At 44.9% G+C, this 19440-nt stretch overlaps 1 long non-coding RNA gene across 1 annotated transcript; it reads left to right on the forward strand.

Annotated features, from left to right (window-relative positions):
• Positions 1–2575: 2575 nt before the first annotated feature.
• Positions 2576–14606, forward strand: LOC102151503. The gene is made up of 3 exons (XR_005370260.1): positions 2576–2946; positions 5853–5969; positions 9788–14606. It is a non-coding gene; the product is annotated as an uncharacterized LOC102151503 (long non-coding RNA).
• Positions 14607–19440: the final 4834 nt, after the last annotated feature.

Consider the following 19440-nt stretch of genomic DNA (forward strand, 5'->3'; position numbering starts at 1 on the left):
TCAAGACTACTGCTGGGCAGGGATTCCTCCCCCAGCTTAGGGTACAGGTGAGGGTGGGAGTGCAGAGTGGCCCTCCGGGGGTGATCCCAGTCCCATACACTTTGCCTTGTCCCCTTGGGCCAAGTTCACAGGGGACTCAGATAGTTGGAGCTATCAGAAGCTTCTCTGGGACCAGGGCGGGAGGCATCTGCCCCTCCCCCAGGTCTGGCCTGGGGCCTGGCCTCCCCCAGCTTGGCTCTTCTCCACATTCCCAGGTCCCCTTGGAAGTGCACACAGTGGCCAAGAGCTTGAGCTTGAGAATCATGCAGGCTCCGGTTCGAATTCCAGATCTGTGCCTCACCGCTGGTGGACTGCCCAGCCCGTCCGCTGCTCCACCGGCTTGTCTTCCCTGCGGGGCTGCTGGGAGGAAACAGATCCTGGGCTGCTCTTGCACCTGACACCTCCAGGAAGCCCTCCAGGTGCCGGGGAAGCTCTGTGCCCACCCCTGGGCCTTTCTCTGGGCTATCCCAGCCACCTCTGTCCGCACCACCCTGCGGCTATTTAATTGCCAGGCCTGGGAGCTCCCCAAGGGCAGGAACGAGGTCACGTCCCTCTGCATCACCGGCACCCTGGACAGGGCTAGACTCGGGAAGGGAAGCCGTAGGTGTGAGGAGGAAACCCAAAGGAAAGGGCTCAGCCCCTATGGTTTGCCCAGGCGTATGTCTGTCCGTACCCTTCAGCACACAGAGGTGCAGAAAGACACGCGTGCTTGTGCATGCACATGTGCTCACACTTTCCTGCTCCCTGACTCTGATCCAAGGCCGCAGGGTCAGTGATGAGCCCCAACATCTGTGCTCCACCCAACCTCGTCAGCCGGCCTGGAGCCTCGGCTGCCATCTGGTGGCCACGTTCAATAGAAAGGGCAGATGAGTAGAACTTTTGAACTTGAGCTGAAGTAAGTCAATCGGAGAAGGACAAACATTATATGTTCTCATTCATTTGGGGAATATAAATAATAGTGAAAGGAAATATAAGGGAAGGGAGAAGAAATGTGTGGGAAATATCAGAAAGGGAGACAGAACAGAAAGACTCCTAACTCTGAGAAACGAACTAGGGGTGGTGGAAGGGGAGGAGAGCGGGGGGTGGGGGGTGAATGGGTGGTGGGCACTGAGGGGGGCACTTGACGGGATGAGCACTGGGTGTTATTCTGTATGTTGGCAAATTGAACACCAATAAAAATTAATTTATTAAAAAAAATAAAATAGAGTTGTAAAGTAAAAAAAAAAAAAAAAAAGAAGCTCTTTCCTTCTTAGGTGCCGTTCCAGAGGCTTTCCCTCGGTCCAGCTCCAGGGACACCCCCCCTCCCCCAGGCTGTGCCAGCACCTTACCTTACCGTAGGCTTCAAGGGCAGCTGGCCTCCAGGGCCCCCTCCCTGTGGCCCCAGAGGCCAAGACTGTGACTACCTTAGGTTGCAAGCCCTACCGGTGGTGGTTGGGGGGGGGGGCAGGCTCTTGGGGCCTTCATCATCCTGCTCCTGATGACACACTTCGCTTTCTTTCAGAAATGATCTGGGAGCCCAGTGGTTTCCACCCTGGTGTGCTATTCTGGAGGATAAGGGATGACAAAGTTTCTAGGATATGTTCCTTGTTGAGTCCCTGGAGAAGCAAAATAGAGGGAGCTTGATGAGAGAAAGAGACAGGAGGAGGAGCAAAGAGAGAGAAAGAGAGAGAAATCAAGGATGAATTCCAGTATTGTCTGAGCAAGTTGGAAGATGGTGGAATCTGGGACATTGAGCTGGGCTATGCAGGCCATGTCTCCACTAAATCAGGCCCTGCTAGGGATCCCTGGGTGGTTCAGCGGTTTAGCCCTGCCTTCGGCCCAGGGTGTGATCTTGGAGTCCTGGGATCTAGTCCCACATCGGGCTCCCTACAGGGAGCCTGCTTCTCCCTCTGCCTGTGTCTCTGTCTCTGTCTCTCTCTGTGTCTCTCATGAATAAATAAACAAAATCTTAAAAAAAAAAAAAATCAGGCCTGCAAGCTAGTTTGGGCCTGTGTCTGCCTGAAGGGAGGGGGCGCCTTTTCCAGCTTCTCACCAAGGCACCGTATAGCCTTGTGAATGGCACTGAGAATGGCAGGTACCAGGGGACAAGCAAGAATGTGTGTGTGTGTGTGTGTGTCTGTGTGTGTGTGTGTGTGTGTGTGTGTGTGTGTGTGGTGGGGTAAGGATGCATTTATGGGCGTGTGGAAATGAGAAGCTTCTGGGGCATCTACAGGGGGTAGACTGGAGGGCAAGGTGGGTGCACAGTTCAGCTCTGAAGCTCAGGTGAGCGGTGGTTAGTAGCTGGGCCAGAAATTTCACCCACTGGGGGGTTAAGAGCCCAGGCCTGGGTCAGGCAGCCTGGATAGAGCCATGCTCAGACAAGTAATACCAAGTGGCCTTGGATAAGTGAACTCAACTCACCAAGCTCCAGCTCACTCGTCTATAAACCGAGGGCAATAAATGGTGTCTATCTAATGAGAGATGATGTAAAGATTAAAGGAAACAATGCTCATAAAACACATAGAATAGTGTCTGGCCCAATAAGTGTTAGCTATTGTGTTTTGTTTCTATCATTATTACAGGATGAGCTGAACTGCGTGTGAGACCAGTGTGTCGGAGCTAGCCAAATCCTTACAATCATTTAGCCCAGGTTACTAATATCGTACTGTGGAATCTGAAGCCTCAGGTCATGTACCAAGTTGGGGTGAGAAGCAGCGAGAGGCTCTGCACAGCTGGTAAGTACAGAACATGCTGGACCCAGCTGCTCTTCTGGACCTCTGGAGGCACCAGCATAATGGAGTTGGTTACATGGGTTCGTTCTGCATCGCTGAGGCTGGTACAATTCTGCATGTGGACTTTGCAAATGAATAACCAGGCTCTTGACCAGTTCTAGCTACAAGCCCACATGTGGGATGGAGGTGGATGGAGGTGAGTACAGGTGCTAATAAGATGGGGAAAGGGTCAGGGAGGAGAGGGAGCACCAAGAAGCAGAGGGGAGAGGGAGAGAGGAGGTTGGGGAGAAGCTGATGGAAGCATCTTCTAGGCCCAAAGAGCTAACCATTTGGGACAGAGACTGGGAAGGGCCTTCCCTCAAAGCCAAACACGTGATGGTGGGGGTGGGGGTGCTGGTTCTGACATGAAAGCCGAGGGCTACTATATGGTTGGGAAGGTGCTTTCTGATTGCAGCCTTGTTCTGATCCTTCCAGCTGGATATAACTCAGCCCATTTTCTTGGGGGAGAAAATGCAGACTCAGAAAGGGAGGTGACTTTAGTGGCATTGGGCTAGTTAGTGGCATTAGGCTAATTAATAGCATTGTGCTCTAGTCTTTGGACTTTAAATCCATTGCTAATTCTACTCCAGCATAGAGTTCTCTGTGTGTGCGGGGTGTGTGTGTGTGTGTGTGTGTGTGTGTGTGTGTGTGTGTGAAATGGGGAGCTGAAGAGCTGTTTGCCATTGTAAAGCTTATGCAAAACTTGAATTTGGAAAGATGCATCTAGGAAAGCAGAGAGGGATCCCTTCAGGGATCTGGAGGTGGTCAACATTTGTTCCCTCTACTTCCATCCTTCGCACCTGCTCCTCAACTTCGTAGCCTCGATTCCACTCCTAACACCTCTGAGACGGCCCGCACCCAGGGCACTAGAGTTCCCTCTTCTCATCGCAAGGTGTGATGGTTTATCTGGTCCTTCTGCTCTCAGCATAATAGGATAATGGCCAGTTTCTCTGTGGCACTGCTCCTGACCATCTGCCCTCAGCTGGCCAGGTTCTCACAGGCCTGGGGGCTCACAGTGGTCATGGCATTGCTCTCTGAATGAGACTGTGAACTTGGAATTCCATGAGGCGGAGTTGCACCTGTCTTGTTGATTGTAGTGTCGGAGTGGCCAGCATGGGCCTACAATGCTGGGGGTCCCCAGTACATGTTCAAAGGAATGGCATGGGCACCTCATCCACTCAGGTCATTCCCATTACTGCCATGAAGTATCAACTTCCAAATCAGTCCCAAATAAAACAACCAGTTGTCTGAGACACAAATGCCAATGATGGATGCTTCAGGGTGGTGCTTGGACAACATTTCTTAAGAAATAAATGGTAGCTAAACTTGAGGCAGGGAAGGGCCAGTTCTAGAATCCCAGTTCTAGAATTCCATCTGGTACCTGCTTGCCTCTCGCACCATTCCTCGGGGACCTGAGGTCCAAATGGAATCCTGCTATTTTGCCAATCTGCATCCCCTGTCCTTGTTAGTGATACCACCACCACTCATCTACTCAGGTCAGAGATGGGATTGACACTGAATTCCTCTCCCTCGCCCCATTTCTGCTCCCCTGCTTCTGGCCTCCAGCTCGCCTGGATGGATTAAAAAAAAGTGGTCTGCAGACACTTTTCCTGTCTTCCCGTTTTCGCTCTTGCTGCATGCTCAAACCAGCTTCCACACTGCCACTAGAGAGAGTTTTCCCAGACACAGCTAAATGGGATCCAGCCCTTTACACCTTCAAGGTGAACCCCACTGCTCCAGGCAGGTGCAGCTTAGTGACTGGGGGCATGGGCTAGAAGCCAGACTTCCCTGGGCAAATCCTTCTCCGCCAACTTTATATTAATTAGTGCGATGTTGGGCAAGTTCATAACAAAGGTATGTCAGCACCCGAATCTTAAAATAAGGGGTAAAATGATGCCCATCTTATTGGGTTGCAGTGAAGAGTAAATGAGTAAACGCATGCACAGAAAGCACACAGTAAATAGGTGGTGAGTGTAATTTTCCTTTCTGCTGTGCCTGCAGTATCTTGAGCAACAGTAGGCGGCCACAGTGAAGGCCCTCTGTGACCTGGCATCCTTCCACCTTCCCACCTTCTGGTCACCCGCTCTCGGCTGCACACTCTTCACTGCTTCAGGCTCTCCAGCCTCCCGTTCCCTCTCCTCCCACACTGCTTCACATCTTTGCGCCTGTGGTGTTCATTCGGGCCTCACAGTGTCCCTTCTGCCAGCCTCACATTCTTCAGGATGACTCTCTGATGCCTTTTTCCCTCCCCACGTTCTATGTCTGTGATCTCCCGGGGGGCAGGACATCCCCAAGGCACAGTCCCTGCGTGGAGCAAGTGCTTGCTGTTTGTTGAATGAATGTCAGCTGGTCTCAGCTCAGCCAATTAAGTCCATTGCAGGACCTCATAGAATCACTTCACCTCTCTAGGACTCAGTTTCTTTTCCTTAAATGGACATTAAAGAGAGGATCTACTTCATATCCGTGGTGAGAGTCCAGCATCAGGCTCTAGTGTAAGACGTGACATTCTGTAGCCCCAGGGCCATCTGCCTATCACTCACCGTGCATTCATTGCCCACCAGCTGTTGCCCACCTGTGCTCACTCTTTTCACCTGGCCCAGCTGAGGGTATTAAAAATGGTTTTTACCTCTTCACAAAGGTCCTTCTTTACCAAGTAGGGTCCGGGATTAGTCTGCAAGCCAGTTGGGCTGGGTGGACCTAGGCTTGGTTGACGGATCCGCTGAATCCAGTGAATTCCCATTTGCCTGGAAAGAACAACCCAGTCTCCCCAGCCCTGAAGCCCTACTGTGCCTCCAGGTGACTGCATTCCCAGGTCTCTTTTTCTCCATCCGCCTGTTCCTGATGTCCCAGCTCAGTCTGGGGAGGAGCTGGAGGTCTGGCTCCTGGCCACTCCCCGTGGATCTCTGTACCCTAACAGTGCCTCTATCTGGATGACACTAGTCATTGTGCCTCTTCTATCAAAGCCCTGAAGCAATATCCCTTCCGTAGGGCAAACCCCCAGGAGTGGAATGACTCTATCAAACAATATGAGCATTTCTTTTTAAAAAACATTTTATTTTTAAGTAATCTCTACACCCAATGCGGAGCTTGAACTCACCATTGAGATCTAGAGTCGCACCCTCCACTGACTGAGCCAACCTGATGCCCCAAGAATATGAGTATTTCTAAGGCTCTTGTAAGGTAAGTACTCTCTATTGGTTTCTCTAAGGGTTGAATCCATGTACACTTAATCAGTTCCACCTCAGTGTAATCAGTAAGGGGAGGGAGAAGGTTCCAGCTTGCTTTGAGCCTGAACACTTTCTAAAAACTCATGCACAAAATGCAGTGCTTTCTTTTTGCAAATGCCTGTTCCCATTCATTATCCTTTCTCCCTATTGCTTTTATTTGTTTATTTATTTTATAATAAATTTATTTTTTATTGGTGTTCAATTTGCCAACATACAGAATAACACCCAGTGCTCATCCCATCAAGTGCCCCCCTCAGTGCCCGCCACCCATTCACCCCCACCCCCCGCTCTCCTCCCCTTCCACCACCCCTAGTTCGTTTCTCAGAGTTAGGAGTCTTTCTGTTCTGTCTCCCTTTCTGATATTTCCCACACATTTCTTCTCCCTTCCCTTATATTCCCTTTCACTATTATTTATATTCCCCAAATGAATGAGAACATATAATGTTTGTCCTTCTCCGATTGACTTACTTCACTCAGCATAATACCCTCCAGTTCCATCCACGTTGAAGCAAATGGTGGGTATTTGTCGTTTCTAATGGCTGAGTAATATGAATGGATAAAGAAGATGTGGTTTATGTATACCTTGAATATTACTCCCTATTGCTTTTAATGTCTTGATTAGCCACCAGACGGCAGAGCTTACACAGTCCCTGGGAAGATCAGTGCTGGACCAGCAACCCGCCTTTTCCTGTGCAGAGAGAGCAGTCTCCCCAGTCTGGGAGTCTGAATAGAGTGACTATTGATGGGATCCCTGTGGGAGTGGCCCTAATGGAAAGAACCCTGGCTGAAGTTCAGGAGTCTGGGATTCTAGAACTGGCCCTGCCCTGCCTCAAGTTTAGCTACCATTTATTTCTTGAGAAATGTCCAAACACCACCCTGAAGCATCCATCATTGGCATTTGTGTCTCAGACAACTGGTTGTTTGATGCAAGTCTCACACAATGTGAAGCCCAAGACAAATGTGTGTGCTGATTGGCCACCAGACAAAGTTTATTAAAATGGAGGTTTTGGTGGCTGAATTTTTTTAAATTTTTATTTATTTATGATAGTCATACAGAGAGAGAGAGAGAGAGAGGGGCAGAGACACAGGCAGAGGGAGAAGCAGGCTCCATGCACCGGGAGCCCGATGTGGGATTCGATCCCGGGTCTCCAGGATCGCGCCCTGGGCCAAAGGCAGGCGCTAAACCGCTGCGCCACCCAGGGATCCCTTGGTGGCTGAATTTGTAAACCAGGTATGGTGATGCAGGAAAGTGTGCTGGTCAAGGTGGATGAGTTTGCTTTCGTTAAGCACTGCTTCTAGGCAGAATTTGGAGCTATTGGAAGAGAGGAGGTGGAGCAGCATGCTAATGGATGAACAGCTGATGGTGACTGAGCTTACCTCCTGTCCTTTAGTCACTGATCTGTTCACCTAGGCATTGCCTTGGTGACTGAAGGCACACTTCATAGTGGTGTCCAGGGTCATTAGGAAATGTGTTCAGGGGTGCCTGGGTGGCTCAGTGGTTGAGCATCTGCCTTTGACTCAGGTCATGATCCCGGGGTTCTGGGATCGAGTCCCACATCAGGCTCCCCGCAGAAGCCTGCTTCTCCCTCTGCCTGTGTCTCTGCCTCTCTCTCTCTGTGTCTCTCATGAATAAATAAAACCTTTTTTTTTTTTTAAAGAAATGTGTTCAAAGAAATTCAGATCTGGGTTTGGAGTATTGAGCCTCTCGTATATGTCCTGGAGAGATGAAGATGACATCATACAAAATGCTCATCAATCTATTGGCCCCTTTTTCTACATGTCCCTGATGCTCAAAATTTATGGTGCCTTTTAGAGCTTCTTTGGGCTCTGAAGTAGAGAGAAATGGTACAAAATAAATGTACACTATAATTACAAGTACTACAAAGCAAAGCAACCTGCAAGCACTGGAAGGAAATGCTGTGTCCAAATTGCCCACTTCCCATCAATTGCACCAGGAGGCTCTGCCAGTATGCTATTTGACTTCCAGAAGATAATTCCCTCTTCAGTGAACCTACCAGAGATCCTATAATTCTTTATACACAATGTTCAGCATTTAATAAAAACTCAGCCAAAATACCAAGAAGCAGTCCAATTGATCAAAACAGCAAAAGAAAAAACCTCAGACAATAGAAACAGTCCCTTGAGTGGCCCAGATATTGGTAGCTAGACAGTGACATTGAAATGACTATGACTAATGTGTTTAGAATATAGAGGGAAAAATGGAGAATTTCACCAAATAATTTAATCTATAAAAAAAAAAGAGTGAAATGAAAAAAAAAAAAAGGAATGAAATGGAAATTCTAGAATTATTTAGTGAAGTTTTGTAGTCTAGGTCTATAGGCTTGAACATATTTTTGTAAAATTTATTCCTACATGTTTTATATTTGGAGCTGCTACTGTAAATGGACTTGTGTTTCTAGTTTCATTTTACAGCTCTTCATTGCTTCTATCTGAAAATACAACGGATTTTTGTATGCAGACCTATTGGCCTTTGTGTTGGGGGTTTCCAAGACCACCATCAGGTTTGATGATTCACTGGAAGAACTCAGAGAATTCAGAAAAGCTGTTCTACTCACAATTATAGCTTATTACAGTGAAAGGATGTACATTAAAAGCGGCAAAGGAAACCGGCACATAGAGACCGGAAGTGAGATACATGCTGTCTTCTACCAGTGGAGTCAATGAACAGCCTTGATTCTCACAGCAATGGCGTGTGACAACACATACAAAGAATGGCCAATCAGAAGAGATTGCCTTACCCTTGATGTCCAGGATTTATTTCTATTGGGAGTCAGTAATTTCAGAATGGAGAATGTGACTGATCTTAGTTACTTAAACTCTCCAGCCTTTTGGGAGGTGAAAATGATACAGCTTGGCCCAAGTTCTCCACCATAAATCACATTGTTAGCATAAGTTCCCTGCTGAGGTTGAAGGCCCCAGATATATAAGGACACTCATCAGGCAAAATATTTTAAGAGCTTAGAGTTTATCTCCTCAGAGTCATCAAAAGCCAGTCTATTTTCTCACATGTGTAGGGTTTGAACATCTCAAGACTGATGAGTTAGTTTTTTAGTGCACAACCTTCTATCTTTGAACCTTCCCAACTTATTAGTTTTGGTAACTTTTTTGTAGACCCCCCCAGGATTTTTTAATTGACATTATATTTAGAATGGTTTTATATTTATAGAGAAATTGACAAGATAATAGAGGGTTCCCATACCCCACACTGAGTTTCTCCTATTATTGACATTTTACATTAACGTGGTACATTTGTTACAATCAATGAACCACTATTGACACATCATCATTATTACTATTATTATTATTAAAAGATTTTATTTATTTATTCATGAGAGACACAGAGAAAGAGAGAGAGAGAGGCAGAGACACAGGAAGAGGGAGAAGCAGGCTCCATGCAGGGAGCCTGATGTGGGAATCAATCCCGGGACTCGAGCATCACGCCCTGGGCTGAAGGCAGGTGCTAAACCACTGAGCAACCCAGGGATCCCCTACACATTATTATTAACTAATGTAATAATAGTTTATTCAGATTTTCTTAGTTTTTTGCTAATGTCCCTTTTATGTTCCCTGTTCTGATCCCATTAAGGATACTATGTTGTATTTAGTTGTCACATTTCCTTTGGCTCCTCTTAGCTGTGCTGTAGGAATTTCACAGACTTTCTTTGTTTTTGATGACTTTGATGGTTTTGAGGAGTCCTGGTATTTTTTAAGATGTCTTATTAATGGAATTTGATATTTTTCTCATTATAGGACTGGATTATGAGTTATTGGGAAGAAAACTACAGACATTTTCACCACATCCGAGGGACTATTCAGCTACTCCAACTTATAAAGTACTACTCTAGAATGAATTTCAAAATACTCACAAGTAAGATGGAGATCAAGAACATCCTAAGAGCACCCTTAGCTTAGCCAGAACATAGGAGATCCAGGAAGTTCTTCTGGCCATGGAGTCATGCTCAACAAACCACCTAGCCTCACTAGACAAGTTTTTCCTCTGTAGATTGGAACAATGACACCATTTAAAAAGTGAAACATGATACCTTGAGTCAATAGAGTCAAGAATAAAAATAATTCCCTATGAATTCAATTAATGTTATTAACTGTGAACACACTTTGAGATGCAAGTCAAAATACTGAACGGAAATGAAGTGCTTTGAGCCGGTTTATTTCATAGAGAAAGGAATTATGATACCCCGACTCAGGAGATGGAAAGCTTCTGACAGCACAGATGTGTGATCTCACTCAGTAAGTTCATTAGCTTCAGAACAAGTATGGTTTTGGCTCTGTCATTCTCTCTTTTTTTTTTTTTTTTTGTTTGTTTGTTTTTTTGTTTTGTTTTGTTTTTCTGTCATTCTCTCTTGTTGAAATAGTTAAGAACAGGCAAGTGAGACAAGATGGTTTTTGTAGAAAGAGAGTTTCATTCCTTTAAAGGAAGGCTTAACACATGGGTGGCTCAACACATACCTGAGGAAGTTACCCAAGGCTAGCAAAGCACATCTGAACGTCTTAGAAGGAGCAAAGTCAAAAGCTCATAGTCCGGGAATATTTTGTGTCCTCCCCAGTAAGAATGAAAAACCTCAGAATTCATAAGCCATTAGGTACAGTACTCAGAGGAAGCTGGTCACAGCAGTGGGACAAAACAAGACCTAGAATTCATGCTGCTCCAGTCCAACAAAGCATTGAAACAAGATTTCTTTTTTTTTTTTTTTAAGATTTTATTTATTTATTCATGAGAGACACATTGAGAGAGGCAGAGACAGACAAAGAGAGAATCAGGCTCCTTGCAGGGAACCTGAGGCAGGACTTGATTCCAGGATCCTGGGATCACAAACTGAGCCAAAGGCAGATGCTCAATCACTGAGCCAGCCACCCAGGCATCCCTGAAACAAGATTTCAAAGGATTAAACTGTCTCTTAGTAACTTCACTTCCCTCTGATAATAAAGCCCCCATATACTATAGCTATTCACCTAGTGGCCAACAGTGGAATCAGGTTATAGATCTAGAAATAGATCAAATTAGGCATAAACAAACATTAACAGAAGATGTAGGAAGAGTCATGCTATGTATTCCAAAAGGCACCTGGTCGAAACCAATCATATCAATGGACAATCTTGTGTTAGTAAATCATGACCATGAAGAAGATGTCTGACCATGAAGAACTGTCTCCCTTATGTTGGAAAAGCCCTACCTAAATGTCAGGGAGCCATTCCTCAGTCAATACTGAGAGTGAGCTGAGACACGAGAGTGGGCTGTGGAAGAGAAGGCGTGTGGAGGAATCGAAAAGGCTGGTACTAGCAGATGACAGGGCAACTCTGGGATGGGGAGATGAAAGGGACCATCAGCTTCAGAGCGATTTCCAGAGGAAGAGCCTAGAGTAGGCAAGGGAGACGGTGACTAGCCCTCCCTAATCCAGAATCTTTTGTTTGGCCATTTCTTGAGACTTCTCTTGAAAGGTGGGAAGAGTTATGTAAGTATGCTCAGAATTCCCTGATGATTATTGCAGAAATGAAGGAGGAGTCATAGAGAATTCCTGTCAACAGGAAAGTTAATTTGGCTTTCCAGGAACTCCAGACCCTGGCTACAACTTTAGTCTGACCCTGTAGGGTCTTGGTGACCTTGGCTGTTAAAACTGAGTGAAAATGGTAGACAATCTGGTTAGACTTTGGCTGAACTGAACAATTGTAAGAAAAATGAAAATTCAGATTTGAGGGTTTAATCCAGGGTTTATTGAGGGTTCTCCAGAGAAATAGGACCAATAGGTTATATATATTATATAAATATAACATTGTGTGTATGTGTATATAAAGTAAGGAATTAGCTCATGCAGTTATGGAGGATGAGAAGTCTCAAGATATACAATCAGTTCTTTGGAGACTCAGGAAAGTCAATGTGTAGTTCCAGCTCGAATCTGAAGGCCTGAGGACCAGAGACGCTGATGGTGTGTCTCCAGTCCCAAAGTCTCAGGACCCAAGAAGAGCCAATGTTTCACTTCCAGTGTCAAGACTGGAAAAGTCTGATTTCCCAGCCCAGCAGTGAGATGGGAAGAGCTCGCTCTTACTGAGCTTCTTTGTTCTATTCAGGTCTCCAGTCGATTGGCTGATAAGCAACCATACTGGAAAGGGAACTCTGTTCTCCTCAGTCTTCCAATTAGAGTATTAAGCTCATTTGAAAACACCCTCACAGACACGCCCAGAAAAATGCCTGGCCAAATGGCTGTTACCCTGCAGCCTAGTCTTGTTGGCACATCAGATTAACCATTACATTCAGCAACTGATATGCAGTAAGCTCCGGGAAAGAGTGTGCAAAGAACATGTGACTAGAGTCAAAAGTCTGTTGTGGGGAATTTTGTTCCCGGCAGTGTGACTTAGTAGAAACTAAACTTAACTCATTCAGTCTTCAAACAGATAAAACCAATTCTCAGAGAAAGGGCAATTGAAGAGAGCGGGCATAGGTTGAAGAGGAAAGGAAAAGGAAGCCAGAAGCAAGGAAGAAAATGGCGGAAATAGTGAAAAGAAAGCAGAAGTTGTAGAACAGTAGAAAGAAAGGACCAAAGAGTGAAAGCTACAGGTTTCTTTTAAAATGAGCACTTTGGGGGATCAAGCCAGAAAATATTGTCAATGCTGGGTTTTCCAGAGTTGTTGTTGGCATCATGGCACATTCCTAGTTATTTGCGGTGTCCTTCTGCGCTCTCTGATATGTTAGGAGGGAAAACAATTCTAAGGGTTTTTGATGATCTTTGGTTGGTATTTTGTGAGCTCCCTGAGGTCTGTACCAGCATTAAAAGTGTCAGCTGAGAAACTGGATGGCATAATGAAAACCCGGTGTATGGTATGTAGCAGTGGCCGGATGGATACCAGGAGAGCTTCACGGGCAGCACTCAAACTCCCAGTCTCCACGTTAGAATTTTAGGGGTCGTTTTCCATTCTATCCCATGAAACCTGTGGATGAAAAATTTTCTTGGTCGCTTCCCAGATCATCCACTTGGTAATTCTGCTTCTGTCCATATTGTGTTTGTTATACAACAGCTGTCTAGATTACCAACTCATTGGTATCTCTGAGCAGAGTCATTTCCATGGTGATACTAAAACTTACCTTTAGAGATGTTACTAACCCTCACCTTTTTAGAGTGCCCCTTAAGGGCAATTAAACAGAAGTTTGTTCCCTGGCCAACTCAACACACTTGAGTCAATGTGTAATGGCAATTCTCCCTCCTGCACCCTTTATATATGATTTTTATCAGTAATGTTGGATTAGTTGAGATGAGCACTTAGCAACATGAAGTCTCATGGAAAATTATTTCCTTAATTCTAAGTAATATTGCTGCTTGCCACGTTCATGAAGGAGTCCAGCCAGATAGGAAGGGTCTCCAAAAACAGGCATCACCTCCTTTGGGAAGCATGTCCTACCTGACTTACTGTCATCATCACCACATGGCTGCTTAGCAATCGCTTTCTTAGGCTCTCACTGCTCTCTGGGCAAATCCAAGGAACATTGCTTTTCTTTTTTTTAATATTTTATTTATTTATTTATTCATGAGAGACAGAGAGAGAGAGAGAGAGAGAGAGGGAGGCAGAAACACAGGCAGAGGTTGAAGCAAGCTCCATGAAGGGAGCCTGATGTGGGACTCGATCCTGGGACTCGAGGATCACACCCTGGGCCAAAGGCAGACGCTAAACCGTTGAGCCACCCAGGGATCCCAGAACACTGCTTTTCACGATGTATTATAAACATTGTTTTTTACTTGCCTTCTTCCTCACTGTACTGAAAACTCCTCTTAGTCAAAAACCATGCTTAATTATCATTGATATCTTCAATTTCTAACAAGATTGTTAGCCCACAGTAGAGTAAATAAATGAATCAGTGAATGAATATGTTGCCAATAAAAATGGAGAAAAGGGGTTGAATTCAAGAGAAAATTAGAAATTTGACTTTGTGACTGAGTCTGATGAGAGTAGGAGGGAAGTAGATGGCTCTCTAGCTTTAGTAACGGGGTGGTTGTTAGAATCATTTTTAATAAAGTTATAAAAATTTGTTTTGTTTTGGTAGGAGAACATACAAGTATAGTGGTATTTATTTTTAACTTTTTTTTTTAAGTAGCCCCACTCAGTGTGGGGCTTGAACTCACAATCCTGAGATGAAGAGTCACATGTTCTACTGATTGAGTCAGCCAGGCGTCCCAGAAGTATGACAGTGTTTTGTACTGGTCTCAGCCTATTAGTAACCTATGTGGCTGGACCAGTCCTTGTGGTTCTTATGATTGTTCTTATGATGACACCCTTCAGCAACAGCCATCAGGAAACTTTGAAAAAAATAAAAGTTTAGCTTACAAGACCTGTAACTGACAACGCATAGTTAGGACCATGCAGCAAAGTTTTGGGTAGAGAGAGAGAGCATGTATGGGCCTGGTATTCTGCTTTGCATGGGCTTAGGGTTCCCCAGGCTCACTCTTTTTTGGTGAATTTAAAACAGAAGAGTAGGCCATGTCTATGTCTTCCTCTGTGAGATTTCTGTTCATGTCTTTTGCCCATTTCATGATCGGATTGTTTGTTTCTTTGAGTTTAATAAGTTCTTTATAGATCTTGGAAACTAGCCCTTTATCTGATACGTCATTTGCAAATATCTGCTCCCATTCTGTAGGTTGTTTTGTTGACTGTATCCTTTGCTGTGCAAAAGCTTCTTATCTTGATGAAGTCCCAATAGTTCATAGACATGGCCAACAAGCACAGGAGACAATGCTCCACATCACTGGTCATCAGGGAAATACAAATCAAAACCACAATGAGATACCACCTCACACCAGTGAGAATGGGGAAAATTAACAAGGCAGGAAACCACAAATGTTGGAGAGGATGCAGAGAAAAGGGAATCCTCTTACACTGTTGGTGGGAATGTGAACTGGTGCAGCCACTCTGGAAAACTGTGTGAAGGTTCCTCAAAGGGTTAAAAATAGATCTGCCCTATGACCCAGCAATTGCACTGTTGGGGATTTACCCCAAAGATACAGATGCAGTGAAATGTCGGGACACCTGCACCTTGATGTTTCTAGCAGCAATGTCCACAATAGCCAAACTGTGGAAGGAGCCTCGGTGTCCATCGAAAGATGAATGGATAAAGACGATGTGGTGTATGTATACAATGGAATATTACTCAGCCATTAGAAATGACAAATACTCACCATTTGCTTCGACGTGGATGGAACTGGAGGGTATTATGCTGAGTGAACTAAGTCAATCGGAGAAGGACAAACATTATATGGTCTCATTCATTTGAGGAATATAAATAATAGTGAAAGGGAATAGAGGGGAAGGGAGAAGAAATGTGTGGGAAATATCAGAAAGGGAGACAGAACATGGAAGACTCCTAACTCTGGGAAATAAACTAGGAGTGGTGGAAGGGGAGAGGGCGGGGGGGTGGGGGTGACTGGGTGGCAGGCACTGAGGGTAGCACTTGATGGGATGAGCCCTGGGTGTTATTCTGTATGTTGGCAAATTGATCACCAATAAAAAATAAATTTATTATTAAAAAAAACAGAAGTGTAGAATTTAAAGTACAGGAGGAGAAAAAACAAGTGGCCCAAATGGTCAGTTATCAAAATCAACCAAAATCCTTCCAGCCCTCGGGAAAGGGAGAGGAGATCTAGAGCAAGCAGCTTGGTTTTAAAACTCTTGACGTGATCCAAGAGTTGCACACACACATCAATTTTGCTCATATCCCATTGGCCTAAACAAACTAACTCACACAGCCACACCTAACAGCAAGAAAATCTGAGAAATACAGTCTTATTGGGATAGGGTTGAGAATTTTTAACTGCAGTTTTCCTGTCTCTCCTCCATCATTAAGTCTTTAGAACTTAATGAGTTCTAAAGAACTTGTCTTTCAGTTCATAGAACCCTAGAATGCAAGAAGTCCCATCGAGGCCCGATGGAGAGAAATGAGCATTACTCAGAGATTTTAAATGCTCTGCAAAATAGGACTTTATTGTCATCCTCACAGAGGGAGTAGATGCAGTCTGTATTGGAGAAGAAAATAAACCAAAGGGATAGACTGGCACAGGGAGGGGCAATATTTTTGTTCTTTCCTTTGGGGGTTTGTTGGTTACTATAGCTAGCCTGAACCTAACTAATGTATTCCTTTATTCATTTACTTTTTTTTAAAAAAAGATTTTATTTATTCATGAGAAACACAGAGAAAGAGGCAGAGACACAGGCAGAGCGAGAAGCAGGCTCCTCACAGGGAGCCTGACTGATGCGGGACTCAATCCCCAGACCCCAAGATTATGACCTGAGCTGAAGGCAGATGCTCAACCCCTCAGCTACCCAGGCATCCCTATTCACTTGCTTGTTAACTGTTTGAGGTCCCCTCTTGAATATAAGCTTCAAGAGGTCAGTCTTTGTCTGTTTATTCCTTACACCTGCTGCACAGGTGTTCCAAAAGTATCTATATATGAGTGAAGAAGTGCAGATGGAATTACATCCCCTGCAGTGGGCAGGAGCTGTGCAAAGCCACACAAACATGTCACCAAACCATGGCTGAGACCAACGTCATGATTGACCCAGAGCTGCAACATTTATTTTCTCCGAACATAAATAACTGTTGTCTAGGCAGTTGGTATAACAGCTGTGGCTAGAGGTCAGCTTGTGATCATAGTTCATTTGCTCACTCATCTGTCCATGAATTCATTCACTCATTAAACAGATATATCTGGAACGCCTACCATGTAGTAGGATATATGGAACAACCCGGTCAACCTGTGGGTACAGGTGGGGCCAATCTCCAGTCAGGCAGGTATAGCTCCGTAGTCCACAAACGAATGTCACTTATCTCAGGTGAGAAAAAGAGAGCGAGCCTGGGTGGTTCAGCACAGCCATTCTGAGCTAGAAGGTGCACCTCGGAGCATCCCATATAACAATGGGTTGTTGTGGGGGAAGAGTCAGGAAAAGGTCAGTGTCCTTATTAGATATTTCAAAGATTGCCAAGGAAGCCGTACTGTCCCATTCAGGGGAGATACATTGTTTTCTAAACGAACTTGCAGGGCTGAGGCCTATGTTATCACAAGTCCTCCAGAGATCAGAGAAAAGAGAGCTCTGGACCCTTTTCTTCTGTGTTTACAGTTGTTCTCAAGGAGACTCTGGTTTCTGGAGTGTTGACTAAACACCCATTCTGGCTTCCCCAAACACCACAGGAATCCCTACCTGAAGTGGATGCCAGAAGAAGAAGGCTTATAACATTTTGGGTTATTTTGTTCATTTCCAGGCATCGTGCTTTAAGAGAGATGTTGTCAAACTGGTTTGAGTTTGGATATGAGGATAGTGATGTGTTGAGGAAAAGTAGGCAGAGCTAGGGTCTGGATCTGGATCACCATGCAAGGGGGATCAGATGAGCTGCTTGAAAGACTAGCCAGCAACTGCGTCATTGGCTGAGACCTGAGGGTGAGTGTAGTTCAGGCCTCCTCTTTGAGGAAAAAAGGACAATCAGGAGTTGGAGAGATAGCCCAAAATGCATATATTGAGTCCAGAAACCAGAAGTGAAATTATAAATGAGAGAATCGAGATGCCAGAGCCTAAATGGGTACCAGACTGGAGTAGGGACAGAAGAAGGTTAATTCCAGGATGACTGCCATGAACACCATCGGTTCTCTGCAGCTCGACTCCATGGTGGTGGATGTTAGTGCAAAGGCACATCTGATTTGCTAAAACTATAGAGCTGAAACACTGAGGACCTGGGAAGTCATGAGAACTATTTCTAACTACTTAATGAATTGCCAAAGCTCCAGAGTTCTAGGTCTGCTACTCACTGACTGAGAGACCTTGGATGTGCCACTTGATCTTGCTGAACCTCCTTTTCCTCATTGGAACTGGGTTTGATAACATTCCATGCATACATCACAAAGGGTGTGGTATAGATCTAATTATGTAATGGTGATAAGAGGACTGTGAAAACTATAAATTGATAAAGAAATTTTGAGCTTTATCAATGAGTGAATGTTATAAGAAAGAAGGCTTTGGTTCAGTATCCTGAAACACTGTTGTCAGTGATAGCTGCCGGGGGATGCAATGACATGTCTCCTGAACTAATGGGTACCTCCATTACTAGATACAGCCACCTGCTAAGGTTCCTAAGGATATGAAGGCAGAAGAAGTGCTATCAGCTGGGTCCAGGCATAGGCTCGTGGAGTCCACCAAAGTCATGAAATCACAGACAAACCCTGCTGGTGCTTGGGGTACATATGCATTTCTGGAGAAGATCCACAATTTTCTTTAGATTTGTAAAAAAGGCCAATGACTCCCAAAAGGTAAAGAATAAAAACATAATACTTGATATTACTTACAGCTCTATTGAGTGTATTTTCCTTTGTAGAACTTAAGATTGGTGTTGAAGAAAGCAAGCACTTTTTTTTTTTTTTGCTTCTGCGTCATCTTCCAGTTGAGGGGACAAGAAAAGAGAGTCACAGTATTTCATTGGGGCTATGTGGCTCCTTCAAGATACTTGCCCACCCCATCCATTCCCGGCTTGAGAATATTTATAAATTTACCTGTATGGCCTGTTGAATGCTGCTGACTCTTGATTACTGTACTCTAAATGCTGTGACACCTTCATGGTTGGCACGATCCCTGATATCATTTCTATTTTAAAGGACCTGTTCTGACAAACATTATATGGTCTCATTCATTTGGGGAATATAAAAAATAGTGAAAGGGAATAAAGGGGAAAGGAGAAAAAATGAGTGGAAATATCAGAAAGGGAGACAGAACATGAAAGACTCCTAACTCTGGGAAACGAACTAGGGGTGGTGGAAGGGGAGGTGGGAGGGGGGTGGAGGTGACTGGGTGACGGGCACTGAGGGAGGCACTTGACGGGATGAGCACTGGGTGTTATTCTTTTTTTTTTTAAGATTTATTTATTTATGATAGACAGAGAGAGAGAGAGAGAGGCAGAGACACAGGAGGAGGGAGAAGCAGGCTCTACGCAGGGAGCCCCACGCGGGACTCGATCCCAGGACTCCAGGATCGCGCCCTGGGCCAAAGGCAGGCGCTAAACCACTGAGCCACCCAGGGATCCCCTGGGTGTTATTCTATATGTTGGCAAATTGAACACCAATAAAAAATAAATTTATAAAAAAATAAATTTATAAAAAAAAATAAAGGACCTGTTCTGGTCCGTGCTTAAATGATAGGCTGTTGCTGGCAGAGGTGACTCAGTGTCCTTTCAGCATCCCTCTTCTACTTCTACACAAATGGACGATTTAGCTGAGCACATGGTTGCCAGCTAAAGACCACATTTCCCAGTTTCCTGTTCAGCTATAGGTGGGACTGGATTTTCCACAGAGCTGTGAGCAGAGTGATGAGTACAACTTGCAGCTAATATCCTAAAAAAGGAAATATTCCTGCCCTCCCATCCC

Source organism: Canis lupus, chromosome 15 (assembly GCF_011100685.1).
Source record: "Canis lupus familiaris isolate Mischka breed German Shepherd chromosome 15, alternate assembly UU_Cfam_GSD_1.0, whole genome shotgun sequence".
Taxonomy (NCBI): Eukaryota; Metazoa; Chordata; class Mammalia; order Carnivora; family Canidae; genus Canis; species Canis lupus.